Source organism: Tursiops truncatus, chromosome X (assembly GCF_011762595.2).
Source record: "Tursiops truncatus isolate mTurTru1 chromosome X, mTurTru1.mat.Y, whole genome shotgun sequence".
Lineage (NCBI taxonomy): Eukaryota > Metazoa > Chordata > Mammalia > Artiodactyla > Delphinidae > Tursiops > Tursiops truncatus.
In genome coordinates this window covers 26,179,500-26,198,182 of record NC_047055.1, presented here as the reverse complement: position 1 = coordinate 26,198,182, position 18,683 = coordinate 26,179,500, and positions in this window count along the sequence as shown.

The window sequence follows — 18,683 nt, the reverse complement described above, 5'->3', positions numbered from 1 at the left end:
TCTCTTAGGAGCCTAAATGGAGACTGATAAAGATGAGGAGTCATGCAGATCAGCATTATCCACTAGAAATATAATGCAAGCCATATATGTAATTTTAGATTTTTGAATAGGCATACTTAAAAACTGAATATAAATGAATAAAATGAATTTAATAATATACTTTATTTAACCCAATATATTCAAATATTTTAACATGCAATAATTTTAACAAGAAGCACTTAAAATTATTAGTGATATATTTTACATTCTTTTTAATAGTAAATTTTTGAAATCTGGTGAACATTTTGCACTTACAGTTTGGATCAACTATATTTCAAGTGTTTAATAGCCACATATGGCCAGTGTCTGCTATATTGGATAGAACAGTCTGGAACTTTTAATAAAGATTGTTTCATATAGGGTCATGGAAATTCTGAAGTGTTACTATTACTTGGAAAGGATAAAGGTACAATTTTATGCTTCAGGATGTGAACATTCATATATGTTGAGGATGGAAGTGGACTAAAGCCAGGTTTCTCAACCTTAGCACTACTGACATTTTTGGCCAGATAGTTCTTTGTTGTGGGGGGCTATCCTGTGCGTTATAGGATGTTTAGCAGGATCCGTGGCCTCTACCCAGTAGATGTCAATAGGATTCCCTCCAGTGGTGGTAACCAAACATGCCTCCAGAATATGCCAAATGTCCCCTGGGAGGTTGGAGGGACGTCATCCCTGGTTGAGAACCAGTGATCTAAAGAATGCTTCTAACCAAAGATTTTTAGACTCAGATTGGACGATACACAAAGCAAAGATTCTCAAACTCTGAGCCCTAAATATCAGTCCTCTATTTCACTGTCAATGTGTGCATCTCAGATGGTTGGATAAGATGACTAACATGATTTGGTAACTTTTCCAGTATCTCACGTTGTCCAGGCAATGATTTTGAACCTAGTTTGAATTGCTTAGCTTTCCTTTCTTTGAAAGTCAGAGAGGATATTCTTGAACCTCTCCCTGAAGTAACTGGAAGGAGGAAGTAAAGAATGGCTGGTTCAGAGAAAACCAGTTTAAACAACAGAAGGAAAAAGAAGACGTGTCTTGCAAATGGTAAACTATGAAAGGTAATAGGCATGTAATACTTTATCCAGTCTAAGAAACATTGCTTAGCTTTCAAAACCCTCCAAAATCTGACCTCGTCTTACTTACCTAAAAATATCTCTCACAGCTTCCCAAATAGAAGTCTGAACCAGTCAGACAGATGTCCTTATAGTTCGCTGAATACACCATGATCCTTCCCATGGTCATGCATTTGTTCATTGTGTTTCTCTCACATATGATGTTCTCCCAATTTCCTTTTACTAATCTAAATTTAATTTATCATTAAGATCCTGCTCAAGCCCTAGTACATTCTTGAAGCTGTCTCTTAACTTAATTGATGTAGAGTGATCAATCTCTTTTTTTGTGTGTCCTAAGACAAATTAAGTGTTAGGTTGAGAGGTGCTATTTTGTGTGGACTTGTCCTATAACCATAGTGAGAGTCTAAGTTCCTGGAGGGCAGGGGCTTTTCTTTTTTTGTCCAAACACAAAAATACATAGACCCTCCAGACAGTACCTGGCAAGCTAAAGTATGTTTCAGGTTGAATCCTCTGAGAAGCAAATGCTTAGTTGGAGTTTAGTGGGCTGGATGTTTGCTAGGAAGTGCCCTTGAGATCAAAACCTGTGGAAGGGAGGAAAAAGAAGTAGAACTGATAAGAGGAAAAGATTGGGCTACATTGCAGGTCTAAGAGCCTCAGCCACCCCGACAGGGAACTCTAGAACTATAATGGCCCTCATTTAGCCGAAATTGCCAGGTTATTATTACCCTCACCTCAAAAAGGTCATTATATGGGCTTCCCCTAAAAGGGTATGACATTGGACAGTCCATGAAGGGGTTGAGTACACTTCTAGCAGCTAGGTCAACAAACAAATCCTTCCTTGAAGGGGGATTTGGACATGTTTTCATGTCTATCACAAAGTGACAGATGTGTAGAAGGAATTCAGTGAATGTTTACTGATTGCTAGAAGACTTTGCAGTGGTGTTAGCTTTCAGGAGAATGAATCAGGGGAAGTTTTCGTCTGTCAGTCTGATTGGATGGGCCTATTTGATAGCCAGCCACATGGCTTTTCTAAGGAACACCCCTTCCAAGATAAGAGGAATGACTCAGTGTTTGTGATGCACCCCAAATTACTCCATCAAGGAGTAACAGTTATAATGGTTTTGGAATATCTCTAATGAATGTTACATTATCAAACTGAGGTAGCATAAAAACTTTGCTGGATATTTCAAGTATCAAGTTAACCTTGTACAGGTATTGAAAGACCATACTTATGTTTGTAGGCTCAGTGATGTTAAAAGAAAAACAAACAAGTCAGGCTCTCAATTTCTGACTCTGCCATTCCCATTTTTCCATAGACAAAGGAAAGAATGGCTGGGGTAGGGTGGTGGGAACACATTTATTTAGTTGATACTATATAATAAATCCTTTATAGCCTTATCTGTTAACCCCTGCAGTAATTCTGGGAAATCAGGAGCACTGTCTCTAGCTTTTCAGATGAAGAAACTGTAGCTCTAAGTTGTAAATTATCCCTGGTCCCATCATCATCATCATAGTCATCATCCTCGTTATCAACATTGCCAAAATATACACAGTGTTTACATGTTACTAGACATTCTTCTAAGTGTTTTACATATGGAAGCTCATTTACTTCTAATAACTACCTTATACAGTAGGAACTGTTGTTATTCACACTTTACAGATAAAGTGACTGAGTTACAAATAGGTTTAGTAACTTGCTCAAGGTTATGCAAATAGTGGCAAAGCTGAAATTTGAAATCAGGCTGCTTGTCTCTAGTTTTATCCTCTTAACCACTATTCAAACTTGCCTAAGTAGTAAGAAGCAGAAATGAGGGATAAAAAACAAGTCTGTCTTATTCTAAAGGCAGCCATTTTTTACTGCACATGGGTGGCTTCAAAGGCACTGTGCTTATACATTTCGGGGAATCATTCTCTTTTGATAGCAGGCAGGGCCTACCTGGCAAATTGATGAAACGATTATGAGATAACCTTTAGGAAAGATGCATGTTCTAGTAGATCACTTTTCAGAAATTATGGGGTTTTTGCAAAGGTGGCTGGCAATCAGATTTCATATTTGATGTCTTCTAGAAAATAATACTTTTCTCATTCTAATTAATGCAACCACTGAAGATTTCTGAGGCTTATTTGGCCTTGTCTAGAATCCACTGCCATGTTTGACTGCTGCAAGTGACAGGAGAAGGCCAAAAACAAGTCCCAGCAACAGGGGTTTTAGTAGGATTCTACCTGCCAGAATCAATTGTGACAGAAACTTAGCCAGCTTTCACAGAATTACCCTCCAGTTGTGTCCTCTATGCTAGCCTGTCTCTCCAAGTGAATTGCAAACTCATCCAGAGCAGAGTTTTCATATTATTTGTATCCCATCCCCTTCTACAACAGAGGGTAAATGAGGTTTTGAAACCATGCCTATGGAAACTTACCAGTAACTGAATCACAGGGCTCATATTTTCTTGACCATGTTAAAAATACTTTTTTTTTTTTTACAACCCAATTTAACATCAGAGGCGCACAGGCTGAGAACAGTCCAATAGGTGCCAAGTACCTCCACCGCCTAAAGCAAGGAGCTATTTAACAGTCTGGACCACAATACCATGCATACGATAGTCCCCTCTTATCCACGTGTGATACATTCCAAGACCCTCAGTGGATGCCTGAAACTGAGGATAATACCAAACCCTATATATGCTATGTTTTTTCCTATATGTAAATATCTATTATAAAGTTTAATTTATAAATTAAGCACAGTAAGAGATTAACAACTAATAATAAAATAGAACACTTATAACAATATACTATAATAAAAGTTATGTGAGTGTGGTCTCTCTCTCTCTCTCGCAAAATTTCTCATTGTACTGTATTCACCCTTCTTGTTGTGATGATATGAGATGATAAAATGCATATGTGATGAGATGAAGTGAGGTGAATGACGTAGGCATTGTGACATAGCGTTATGCTATGACTGACACATCAAAAGAAGGATCATCTGCTTCAGGTGATCATGGATCATCAAGTCTTGATGATGTCGATGATTGGATGTTGGGAGCGGATAATGTTGATGGTTGGGGATCCCATGCGGGGGAGTAGGACAGTGAGCGCTTTTATCATGCCATTCAGAATGGCTTATAATTTAAAACTTATAAATTGTTTATTTCTGGAATTTTCTAGTTAATACTTTCAGACTGAGGTTGACCATAGGTAACTGAAAACATTGAACGTGAAACTGTGGATAAGAGGGGTCTACTGTATATTGTGAAACAAGTTTTGTTACCATGATTCCACATAAAGTTTCTTCCTACTTCAAGCTCTTTCCATTCAATTCCACCTCATTCCATAAACTCAATGACATGCGATTTCCCAGGAGTACCACACTGGTCTTTTCTGTGAGTAGTTCAGCCCCTGAAGTCTATTATCCTAGGAATTTCATTTACACAGGAGAATTACAATTATCCTCTGCCCCATCCAGACTCTAATAGTAAATATTCTTTTCCAATAAAATTAATTATTTGGGGGCAAATTGTAACTATATACCAGGCTTCATATCAACTCTACATACACAGAGACCAATACTACATTCAGATTCTGCTAGAAATCAAAATGTTGATGATAAAAGCTGGCATTACTGATCATGTGATAGGACTGGTACTTAAAGATAGAGACTATGAGTCTTCTATAAGCAAGATAAATACATTTAAATGGGGGCGAATCTAAAGTAAAGAATCAAAAAGTCCTAAAGCCACCAATCTTCCTTTTTCTGGAAAAGCAACAACAAAATGTTAAGTTCGCTTGCAAAGTAACAGGGAGAAAAGGCTGGATTGGGAATAGCCTGAATTTCCAGAGTTCATATTCACTAGTGAGTTCTAACCCATTAGGAGTCAATGGACTCCAAATTAAAACATTTATTTTACATATCAGATTAGGAAAAATGTAAAAGAATGATAATACCTAGGGGAGAGGAGGATGTGGAGAAATAAGATACCTGACAGAGTAGCTGTGAGGTTTTGTATTGGTACAGTATTTCTGGAGGTTAATTCAGCAATAATTATCAAAAGTTTGTAAAATGGATATATCTTTTAATACGGACAGTCGACACCTAGGAAATTTTCCTATTAGAATTATAAATATAGGTTTAGACGTAGAAATTCTATGTTCTATTGGTGGCTCTAATTGTGAAAAAAACAGAAACAACCTATATGCTCATCATTAGGGGGTTAGTTAAATTGTGGTGCATCCATTTAATGCCATGGGACCATTAAAAACTATTATGTCTATTTTTATACATTTGTATAGAAAGATGCCTAAAATACATGTGAAAAGTTAAGTTTATATAACAATGTATATAGTATAATCCCATTGTTTTGGTTAAAAGTACCTAAAATATATAAATATAAATATGTATGAATGTATATACTACACTGGAAAATTTTTGAGAAAATTACTTTTATCACCCATGGTCTCCCTAGAGGTCCATGCACCTTACGTTAAGAACTCTGCCATACCAACTTTCCCACTGTTTGGCATTGCACCTTATATGCAGGTTAAAACTATTTTCTTCTGTTCTCCCTTTTCAAATCATGCACACCCTAGTATTTTCAGAAGTAAATGTTCTTTTTTCTTTCCAAAATTTTAATAGATATTAGCACCAGTATACGTTTTCATCCTTAAAGTTTCTGTTATATACTAAGGCAAATATAATACAGTAAAATTGTTGTCTTATTCCCCAAATATCGTGTACACAGTGACTTGGACTTTATGTGCATGTAAGTTATATAATCCTTACATTGAGGAAAATTTTAACATATTCATAGCTAGCTATTGAGTCAGCCCATATTGAGAAAGACAGCAATTGGAACTGTCAAATGAATTTCTTTGACTATGCCTCGCTGGGTATGTGGACCACAACATAAATGCTATCAGTATCATCTTAGCACAGATTATTTTTTACAGCACATTTGGAACTCACTAAAAATTCACTTTCAATCAAATGGGACTGTCAATACCTGCATTCTCAGACTTTATGTCATTGGCAGTAATTAAATGACTTCATTTACACTGAATTTGGCCTTAGTGGTTGGAGTAATCTCACAAGCCTTTTCAACTGGATCCAACATCACTGGTTTAACTAAAATATATGAATTCAATAGGAATAGCCCTGGATTCTTTAGCACAAATATATTTCCAAATGTACCCTCGCCATAAAATTTAGCCTCATAAATCTCAGTAATTCCTTTGCAGGTTGTAGGCAGGTCCACATTTAATAAATGTTATTTTCAGTTGGGTTTATTTTTCTTTAAGGTAGTCTGGATGGTACTATTAAATACTTTATAAACTGAGTCTATTATTCATTTATACATTGTTAAACATTCTGGGATTCATTTTGTTTATAGCTATAATCACAAAAAGACTGTTCTAATGTTTTCTGGTAGGGTATTGGGAGAGATCTTTTCTCTGAAGGAAAACCCTATCCTTAATATGTTATAAGATGCAGCTTAGAATATCCATATGGCAAAGCTCATTTCAAGGGGAAAGTCAACTTTTTCATTCAAACTGAGTAAATTTTGGTTCATCTTGGGGAAAATAAACAAACAAACAGATCTTAGAAAGCTTTCACATGCATTTCCAGTACATTTCCCAAAGACAGTTTTAAGATATTTTGTAAAGAAGTGTATTTCATGCTTGAAGTTAACTTTTCAATAAGGATTAGTGCTAGTTTGGAATTTATCTCTTTGTGGTAGGAACATATTTTAGTAAGCTCAAGAATAGTTTACCAACTCATGTTAATTTCTGGGAATTCCTGATGTAAGGAAACAAACAAAGTAGCCAAGAAGGTGGGCTTGTCTCCCTTACTGTAGACAGAAAGCAGCAAATTAGTGTTAAATCTTTATTAAAGCATTGCAGAAGGCACAAGCCAAATTCCTGTTGCATATCTGAAAATAAAAATGGAACTTTGCAACCTTACCTGCCTTTAAATCTGTCCATAGCAAAGGAGCACTAGCGTTGCCTTATACAAAACTTAAAGGTGACTTAAAGGTTATAAGCTGGCCAAGGAGAACTAGACCATTGTCTGCAGCTTTATTATACTTTTTTTAAAATATAGCAACTCTACATGGAAATGGCTTATCCACCTGTTCTACCCTTGCTAGGTCTCCAGCACACATTTCTTTTTCTTAAGCATTATAACTTTTTAATATTTATTTAACAGCCTGATTGAGATATAATTAACATATAATAAACTGCATATATTTAAGGTATAAATTTTGCTAAGTTTGATATATGGATATACTGTGAAACTATCACAATAAGTCAGTGAACATACCTATCACCCCAAAAGTTTCTTCATGCCCTTCGTATTCCCTCACTCTTTCCTCTCCACTCCCCTCCCCACCATTCCCAGGCAACCCACTGGTCTGCTTTCTGTTACCATCAATTAGTTTACATTTTCTAGAAACTTAAGTAAATTAAACCTTACAATACACACTATTTGTTGTCTGGATTCTGTTTCTCAGCATAGTTATTTTGAGATGTATCCATGTTTTAGTTTATATCAATAGTTCATCCTCCCCCCATTTTTTTGCCTTGCATAAAATTCTGAATAATTTTTTTATTTGTTTAATTCAGGTAGCATACAGAGATAGAGGTCTAAGATCAAACTTTTTTATTGTTATATTAACAAACAATATCATATTAGTTTCAGGTGTACAATATAGTGATTCAGTATCTTTTATGGTATGAAATGATCACCACAATAAGATCAGTTACCATCTGTCACCATACAAAGTTGTTACAATATTATTGACTGTATTCTCTATGCTGTACATTACATCCCTGTAGTCTTTATATTTTATAGCTAGAAATTTGTACCTCTTAATTCCCTTTACCTATTTCTATCTGTTCTGTTGGTACATATTTAAAGTGATAATCAACCAGCTAATCTACATTGAATATTCAATTCAAAGTATCCAGGAAACGTCTGAATTCCTTAACTGTTACTTAAATACTAGCTTCTACTATTACCAAATAATTCTTCAGACAATTTATATCTTCTTGAAAATATGATGAGCCAAAACTGCACCAACTATTCTTATCACTATATTCTACTCTCTTTCAGCACCCTTATTTGCCTGTGGTCTCAACTATCACATCTGTGCTTTTGGCTTCTAGCTCTGATCTTCTTCACAAATTTGTATGCTTTGCATCTCCACCTGTGTACTGGATATCATTGCTTGAGTATTCCAATTCCATAGGATCTAAAAGAAAATGCCTTTCCTTTTACCCCAAAATGCTCCCCTTTATCACTCCCATGGTTCTATTAATGAGTTTTTCATTCTTCCAGTCATCTGGAGTCATCCTAGCACGTGATGACCTAGCACGTCTTTAAAACTTCATGGAACCAAGGGCAGGATATAAGGGCAGGGGCAAGGATGGGGGCCATGCAGTTTATAGCTTGAGCCACAAAAATAACAGTTAGGTTGGCTAGATCCAATGTCATCTGTACTTTGCTATTGATGATGTATTTAGTACACCGAAAGCATATTCTTAGAAATATATCTCAAATTGCAAACCATCTAAAGCCTGACAGTTATATAAGGTAGAACATTTGAGTGTGTTGATCCATGATAGTGCCAACAAAAAGAGATAATGACTGCCTAAAAACGAAAGTCTTCATTTGGAATACCTCTTTCTCCAGATAATCTTGGATCTTGGCATAATCAGCTTTTTAGATGGGCACTTTACAAAACTGTCCGTATCATTAATGACTCATTTTAAAAAATAAACAGGAGTAAAACCAAACTTAAAATATTTTAATTTAGCATGGACTTTCAATTCAATGAATCTTTATGACATTAGAACTTTATCTCTGATATTCAGCCTATAAGGTTAGAACTTTTTCCCCCTTCTCCAATTCAGAACTTTTAAAAATAAGATTAATTTGCTTAATTCTAGTATATGAACCCATCAAAATATTTTTAATACCAGTAACCTAAGCTGCTTCTCTTGCTGTTTGTGCTTAGAAAATAAATAATTTATGAATCTCTAGAAAAACTGCAAGTAATTTTGCTCTACATTAATGGTTTATTTAGCTTTTAGCCTAGGATGGGTCTGTGTGATGGCAAAGAAGAATTTTGCTGGAATGCCCTGGTGAGACTAGTTTTGGTGCTTTTAGTTAGTGAGAAAGGTGTGCTCTTCACATTCCGACCTATAAGCTATGAAACATTTGTTTCAAAATTTTATTTTGAATTTATATTATTTCCATGCTAGTGGAATTTATTATTATAAGACATTTTGATTGGATGAAAGTTAATGTCTTCTTAGCTATAATGCCCTCTATAATTCATTTGCAGGGGGGAGAGAGCACAGAGTAGGAGAGCACTTTTCAGACCAGTGGTCCTCAAAAGAACTGATACTGACCCCTATATATCATTTTGGAAATTTGTGGGAACAATTTTGAGTCATGAAAATTGTGGGAAGTGGGCTCAACTGACATTTCATGAGCAGGATGCAATGATCAGGAACCACAGAAAATGGTCCTGTTTCTTGAACAACTTTTGAATGTCCTGTTAGACATTCAGGTAAGTGATATTATCTGTGCTAAATGAATATCTGAGCCTGGAAAACTATGTGACTCTAGAAACTAACTTCATGATACATACAAAGTCATTTTGATTGATTTTAATAAACACATTTTTAAAATAATGCAGCTAGTGTGTAAATTGAGGGAATAATGTACATTGCACACTGGTTTGTTTAAAACTTATCAGGACCTGCCCATCATTCAGAAAATTACACAGTACTTGAACTGGCAATTCAAAATTCCTGAATTGGTTTGCATTTTTAGCTGTCACATTTGTAGTGATGCTATATTATAGGTACAACTTTAACTACTTCATTGTGTCATCTTTTAGTAGTTGAGTCCAAGTATCTGCATATTGAGACACTTATCATTTTATTATAATATCTTTTTAAGTTATCCTTTAAGTTATGTATGAGGCATTAAGTTGAATTTTTAATTATGTGTACACATAGGTTATATTAACTGAACTTAATTTCAGCATATTAAGGGAGATGTCATGACATGTCTGTTATTAAAAATAAATTCATTAGATCTAAAAGCTCATTGGAATTGTTTTATAATAAAGATTAAAATATGGGAATACTGTTTTCTGTAGAGATAATTTTAGCTATCTGTAAAATTGAAGTAACAATAGTATCTACTCCATTTTGATGTTGTTGTAAGGATACATGCATGTAGATTATGTATGAAAAACACTAATTATGGCATCTGTTACATAGAAAGTACTCAATAAAAATAGGTTGTTGTTATTATTATGATTAGTAGTAGGATCATGAGTTTATCGTCTCTGGTAATTTATGCCATGCTTCTTAGAATATAAATAACATCTAGTTATAGTACAAGATGTATATTCCATCTGACATGGTTGAACACCTATCCCCCCCTAAACACTTTCATTTTGCTTGTAGATCTCAAAAGCTCTTGAATTTTCTCTTATTTCATGATCTGATCCTTTTCAGTCTCATTTTCTCATTACTGTCATCCTCATAACCTCTTAACTTCGGAGTGTCTCAGGGTTCAGGGCTGGGACATCTTGTCTTCCCTGTGTACAGTCACTCTGTTGATAGACTCATCCTGCCCCAATGGCTTTAGACAATATCTACATACTGATGAATCCTGAATCCATATGTCCAGCTAGGAACACTTTCCTGAACTCCAGCCTCCTATATACAACTGCCAAGTTTCTATCTCGGATTGTTTATCTAATACATATCTAAAATTAAGATGTCTAAAACCAAATTCCTAATATTTCCTCATCTAAAAATAATAATTTTCTTTCTGCTATTACCTTCCTGTCTGTTATTGAGTCTATACATTTTAGGTACTTAGGAAAAGAAATCCTGGAAACACTCTTAACTCCTCTTTCACTCACATCCTATAAGCTAGTCTATCAGTAAATCCTCCCATCGGCCCTACTCTCGAAAAATATCTTGTGATCATTCTCACCACCTCCACTGCTGCCACTCTCATCTAAATCACCATCATCTCAGCCCTGGATGATTATAATACCACCCTAACTGTCCTCCTTTCTTTCACCCTCACCCTTAATTTCCACTCTATTCATACAACATAATGGCCAGATTGATCCTTTTAAAACATAAACACTCCAGTGGCAGCCCAAGTCGCTCAGAGTAAATGCCAAAGCTGTACAATATGGCTTTCTGTTATCTTTCCAACCTCACTGTTAGCTATTTTTTCACTTGCTCTCTTGCTCCAGTTGCCCTGATCTTGGTGCTGATCCTGGAAAATCCTTCTACTCAAAGGCCTTTGCACATTCTGCTTCCTCTACCTAGAACTTTATTTCCCCAATTATTTGCATGGCTTGCTTCTTCATCTTCTTAAGGTATTTGCTCCAATATCAAATGCTTTCAATGAGACCTTTCCTGACGATCCTATTCAAAATTGAACACACCCACCTCAGCACTTGCCTGATTAATTTTTTATCCATAACACAACATATTATATAATTTACTTGTTTATTTTGTTTATTGTCTGTCTCTCTACTAGAATGTGAGGACCACACAGGACATGGATTTGTCTTTTTATTCATTTCTGTATCCTCTGCACCTAGAGCAATACCTGGTACTTAGTAGGTGCTCAACAAATATTTATCAAATAAATGTATGAATATTCTGCCTTTTTGTTAACAAATGACTAAAGAGAGCATGACTGAAATATCACCTCCTCCATGATGCCAACATTCAGGGAGGAATTTCATTTAAAATTATTGGTATATATACATCTATTTGCTGCATAAAGCAAAACAAACTAAAAGTGAAATCCAGCACTTTTATAAAGTACTTTGAAACAGAAGTACACAAAATTGTTTCACATTTATTTTTTCCCATGAATCTAACAATCTTGAGTAGTATACAAGGTACAGAATATTACCTTCATTTAACTGACAAAGAAACATTATAGAAAATAAGTGATTATAGCCAAGGAAACTGTGTCTTTTCATTTCTAGTCACTCTACTTTCCTTATTAGTGCTGTATGTGCACTTTTATCTATGATTCTGTGCAGGCAGGCTTACTAGAGCAACAATTTAGATGGAGTCAATTGGCCAGTCAAATTCACTTAGTATTTTTATTGTGGAATCAAAAAATGTGACCAAGTTTCATTAACATGGCTCACCTTTTATGTGTGTATTTTTCATTAGCACTACATGTGTGGTGTTCACAAAATCTGCATCATAGCATTGGAAGAACCAGGAGAGACAAGATCATGTCTTCTCCATGTTTTGTTAATCCTTGTCACCCCTAAGATTGTTTTGTGGTAGGAGGTCAATAAATACATATTTGTGATAGAATAAAGCCCAAGTGAGTACAAATAAATTATGATAGGCAATGTAACTCTTCTTTCCTAACCTTCTCCTGTAATAGTAATATTTGTAGGATACAATGTTAGTTTCCAAATGAAACACCCCCAATAGATATTCTATCCATTGCTTTAAATAGATGATGTGATCTTTGGGGAAATAAGAGATCCAGTTGATGGCAGAGCATTTAATAATACCAAATGTCAGCAAAGTTATATGGAAGGTACATATCATTTCAAGACACACTGGAAAGGTAATAAATCCTTGGGGATATTTTATCTCTGGATAAATAATAAAGTATCTGATCATAAAGATCTTCTAAAGTAAAATAGAACATATGCATTATGATATTTGATTAATTGTTAATCTGATACCTATGTACTGTGGGCTGAAAGAATATGTTTTCAAGGTTAGCCCAGAAAACCTGAAGTTAGCAATTATAAGGTCAACTAATATTTGATAAGGGAACCAGGAACATCAGTGGGAAAGGATAGTCTCTAAAGAATAGCACTAAGAATTAACAGACATCATTTGGATAATACATTTACTAAGATAATATAGACCCAGAAAAGACCAATGGTTATTGTTTCATTCCTGATTTCTATGAGGATAAGGGTAGAGTCAATAACATTCTCTGTTGTTTAAGTTGCCTATGTGCATATTAATATGGGAGAAGATAACTCTATTTTACTATCTGGTGAATGCTTGGACCACATGTTTATTAATGAGGGAAGAGAAACAATGAAAGGTTGCTTTGTAGATGTTATAAAATTCAGGGTGCTTATTGGGAAAAGGGCTATTTCTGATGAGACATATTCATTTATGAAAGATAAAATGAAGAAGTACAGTATTAGAATTTAAAACTATTGACCTAAAAGTAAATGAACCTGTCCTTTGATTATATAGCCAGGGCTGAATTCTTAATATAAATGTTAAAATGGTCATTACTAAGATTTGACATACTGATTTCACATTTGAGAAGTCACCATAGACCCATGTTCTATAGTTACACATTAATAATGATTCTAGAGAATTAATTTCTGTTCTGTAGAGCAGCACTGGGTATTCCTCTGTTTAGAGTTGATGTGATTTGATTTCTTGTAATGGTCCATCTACTAAGTAGTGAGACAACTTCTATTAATAGGGACTTATAGTATTAACAGCTAGAGCAAGAAACACTTCATGTGGCTATTTTCAGCATATATATATGTATTCTTATAGGAATAATTCCACTTGCTTATAATGTATAATCCTTTAAATATGCTATTGAATTTGGTTTACTAGTATTTTGTTGAGAATTTTTGCATCAATATTTATAAAGGATGTTGGTTTGTAGTTTTCTTGTAGTATCATTGGCCTTGATATGAGGGTAATGCTGGCCTCATAGATTAAGTTCAGAAGTGCTCCCTCCTCAATATTTTGGAAGAGTCTGAGAAGGATTGATGTTATATCTTCTTTAAATATTTGGTAGAATTCATCAATGAATCCATCTTTATGGGAGGTTTTTTATCATTGATTAAATTTCTTACTAATTATAGGTCCATTCAGAGTATATATTTCTTTATGATTCAGTCTTGGTAGGTTGTGTATTTATAGGAATTCTTCCACTTCATCTAGATTATCCAGTTTGTTGGCAAAGAAGTATATATACCATTCTATTAAAGTCCTTTTGATTTCTTTAAAATGAATCATAAAGTTCTTAGTTTCATTTCCAATTTTAGTAATATGAGTTTTCTCTCTTTTTTTTCTTAAACTAGTTAATGGTTATTCAATTTTGTTGATCTTCACAAGGAAATAACTTTTGGTTTCATTGATTTTCCTCTGTTGCTTCTCTATTCTCTATTTCACTCAAATCATTGTTGTTTCCTTCTTTTTTTCTTTTTAAACATCTTTATTGGAATATAACTGCTTTACAATGTTGTGTTAGTTTCTGCTATATAACAAAGTGAATCAGTTATATGTATACATATATCACCATATCCCCTAGCTCTTGCATCTCCCTCCCACCCTCCCCACCCCACCCCTCTAGGTGGTCACAAAGCACGGAGCTGAACTCCCTGTGCGATATGGCTGCTTCCCATTAGCTATCTATTTTACATTTTGTAGTGTATATGTGTCCATGCCACTCTCTCACTTCGTCCCAGCTTAACCTTCCCCCTCCCGCTGTCTTCAAGTCCATTCTCTACGTCTGTGTCTTTATTCCTGTCCTGGCCCTAGGTACATCTAAATCTTTTTTTTTTTTTTTTTTTTAGATCCCATATATATGTGTTAGCATACAATATTTGTTTTTCTCGTTCTGACTTACCTCACTCTGTATGACAGACTCTAGGTCCATCTACCTCACTACAAATAACTCAATTTCGTTTCTTTTTATGGCTGAGTAATATTCCATTGTATATATGTGCCACATCTTCTTTATCCATTCGTCTGTAGATGGACACTTAGGTTGCTTCCATGTCCTGGCTATTGTAAATAGAGCTGCTGTGAACATTGTGGTACATGACTCATTTTGAATTATGGTTTACTCAGGGTAGATGCCCAGTAGTGGGATTGTTGGGTCATTTGGTACTTCTATTTTTAGTTTTTTGAGGAACCTCCATACTGTTCTCCATAGTGGCTGTATCAATTTACATTCCTACCAACAGTGCAAGAGGGTTCCCTTTTCTCCACACCCTCTCCAGCATTTATTGTTTGTAGATGTTTTGCTGATGGCCATTCTGACCAGTGTGAGGTGATGCCTCATTGTAGTTTTGACTTGCATTTCTCTAATGATTAATGATGTTGAGCATCCTTTCATGAGTTTGTTGTCAATCTGTAGATCTTCTTTGGAGAGTTGTCTATTTAGGTTTTCTGCCCATTTTTGCATTGGGTTTTTTTTTGTTTGTTTTGTTTTTTTTTTTTTTTGATGTGGAGCTGCATGAGCTGCCTGTATATTTTGGAGATGAATCCTTTGTCAGTTGCTTCATTTGCAAATGTTTTCTCCCATTCTGAGGGTTGCTTTTTGTCTTGTTTATGGTTCCCTTTGCTGTGCAAAAGCTTTTAAGTTTCATTAGGTCCCATTTGTTTATTTTTGTTTTTATTTCCATTTCTCTAGGAGGTGGGTCAAAAAGGATCTTGCTGTGATTTATGTCATAGAGTGTTCTGCCTATGTTTTCCTCTAGTAGTTTTATAATGTCTGGCCTTACATTTAGGTCTTTAATCCATTTTGAGTTTATTTTTGTGTATGGTGTTAGGGAGTGTTCTAATTTCATTCTTTTACATGTAGCTGTCCAGTTTTCGCAGCACCACTTATTGAAGAGGCTGTCTTTTCTCCATTGTATATTCTTGCCTCCTTTATCAAAGATAAGGTGACCATATGTGCGTGGGTTTACCTCTGGGCTTTCTATCCTGTTCCACTGATCTATATTTCTGTTTTTGTGCCAGTACCATACTGTCTTGATTACTGTAGCTTTGTAGTATAGTCTGAAGTCAGGGAGCCTTATTCCTCCAGCTCCATTTTTCTTTCTCAAGATTAATTTGGTCTTGTGCGTTTTTACATTGATCCTTCATCTGCTGCATATTTCTCTGTCTTCTCATTTTGTTTAACTTACAGTGTTTGGGGTCTCCTTTTCTCAGGCTGCAGGTTCGTACTTCCCATTGTTTTTGGTGTCTGCCCCCAGTGAGTGAGGTTGGTTCAGTGGCTTGTGTAGGCTTCCTGGTAGAGGGCACTGGTGCCTGTGTTCTGGTGGGTGGGGCTGGATCTTGTCTTTCTAGTGGGTAAGTCTGCGTCTGGTGGTGTGTTTTGGGGTGTCTATGAACTTAGTATGATTTTAGGCAGCCTCTCTGCTAATGGTTGGGGTTGTGTTCCTGTCTTGCTAGTTGTTTAGGGCATCCAGCACTGGAACTTTTGGCCATTGGGTGGAGCTGGGTCTTAGCATTGAGATGGAGATCTCTGGGAGAGCTCTCACCAATTGATATTATGTGGGGCCAGGAGTTCTCTGGTGGTCCAATATCCTGAACTTGGCTCTCCCACCTCAGAGGTTCAGTCCTGACGCCAGGCTGGAGCCCCAAGACCCTATCAGCCACATGGCTCCAAAGAAAAGGGAGAAAATAAAGAAAGAAAAAAAATTTTTTAATAATAAATTATTAAAATATAAAAATAAAAAATAATAAAAAAGGAGAGAGCAACCAAATCAAGAAACAAATCCACCAATGATAACAAGTGCTGGAAACTATACTAAGATAAACATAAAAATCAGAAACAAATCAGTCGCAGACAGCAAACCCCAAGAGTACAGTTGCTCCCAAAGTTCACTGCCTCAATTTTGGGGTGATTCGTTGTGTATTCAGGTATTCCAAAGATGCAGAGTACATCAAGTTAATTGTGGGGATTTAATCCACTGCTCCTGAGACTGCATGGAAGAATTTTTCTTTCTCTTTGTTCACATAGCTCCTGGGGTTCAGCTTTGGTTTTGGCCCCACCTCTGGGTGTAGGTCGCACTCACGCATCTGTTTCCACCCAGACAGAATGGGGTTAAAGCAGCAGCTGATTAGGGGGCTCTGGCTCACTCAGGCCAGGAGGGAGGGGTACAGTAGTTATAATTGGAACATGGGGTGACCCTATGGCAGCAGAGGCTGGCGTGACATTGCAACAGCCTTAGGTGCACCATCTGTTCTCCTGGGGAAGTTGTCCCTGTATCACAGGGCCCTGGCAGTGGCAGGCTTCACAGGCTCCCAGGGGGATGTGGATAGTGACCTGTGCTTGCACATAGGATTCTTGGTGGCTGCAGCAGCAGCGTTAGCATTTCATGCCCGTCTCTGGGGTCCGAGATGATAGCTGTGGTTCGTTTCCATCTCTAGAGCTCGTTTAGGCAGTGCTCTGAATCCCCTCTCCTCATGCACCCCAAAACAGTGGTCCCTTGCCTCTTAGGCAGGTCCAGACTTTTTCCCAGACTCCTTCCAGGCTAGCTGTGGCGCACTGGCCCCCTTCAGGCTGTGTTCACGCAGCCAAGCCCAGTCCTCTCCCTGGGATCTGACCTCTGAAGCCTGAGCCTCAGCTCCCAGCCCCCACGCACCCTGGCGGGTGAGCAGCCAAGTCTCTCAGGCTGGTGAGTGCTGTTAAGCACCAATCCTCTGCGTGGGAATCTCTCCGCTTTGCCCTCCACACCCCTGTTGCTGTGTTCTCCTCCATGGCTCCGAAACTACCCCACCCCCGCACCCAACGCCCCATCTCTGCCAGTGAAGGGGCTTCCCAGTGTGTGGGAACTTTTCCTCCTTCACATCTCCCTTCCAGAAGTGCAGGTCCCTTCCCTATTCTTTTGTCTTTGTTTTTTCTGTTTTCTTTTGCCCTACCCAGGTATGCAGGGAGTTTCTTGCCTTTTGGGAAGTCTGAGGTCTTCTGCCAGCATTCAGTAGGTGTTCTGTAGGAATTGTTCCACTTGTAGATGTATTTTTGATGTGTTTATGGGGAGGAAGGTGATCTCCACGTTTCACTCCTCTGCCATCTTGAAGCCCCAGATCCCTTCTTTTCTTATTATTTTCTTCTTTTCTAACTTTGGGTTTACTTCTTCTTTTTCTGGTCCCTTAAGGTGTAAAGTTAGATTACTTTTTTGAGATCTCTCTTCTTTTTTAATATAAGCATTTACAGCTATAAAGTTCCCTCTTATTACATATGCTGCATTATATGCATTTTAGTATGTTGTATTTTTGTTTTCATTTGTATCAAAATATTTTCTAATTTCCCTTGTGATTTCTTCTTTGACCCATTGGTTACTTAAGTGTTGTTGTTTAAGTGTGTTTAATTTCCACATATTTGTGAATTTTTCAGTTTTCCTTTTCTTATTGATTTCTAGTTTCGTTCCATTGTAATTGGAAAAGACATTTGTATGATTTCAACCTTTTTAAACATATTGACTTGTTTTATGGCCTAACATATGGTCTATCCTAGAGAATGTTCCATGTGTAATTGAGAAAAATGTGTATTGCACTTTTTTTTTGTGGAGTGTTCTGTATACGTCTGTTAGGTACAATTGTTTTATGTCATTTTCAGCTCTCCTATTTCCTTATTGATAATCTATCTGGATGTTTTATCTTCTAATGAAAGTGAGGTGTTAAAGTCTGAAACTATTGTTGTAGAAATCCCTTTTCTCACTTTAATTATATCAGTGTGCATGTCATATATTTTGGAGTGCTGATGTTTGTTGTGTA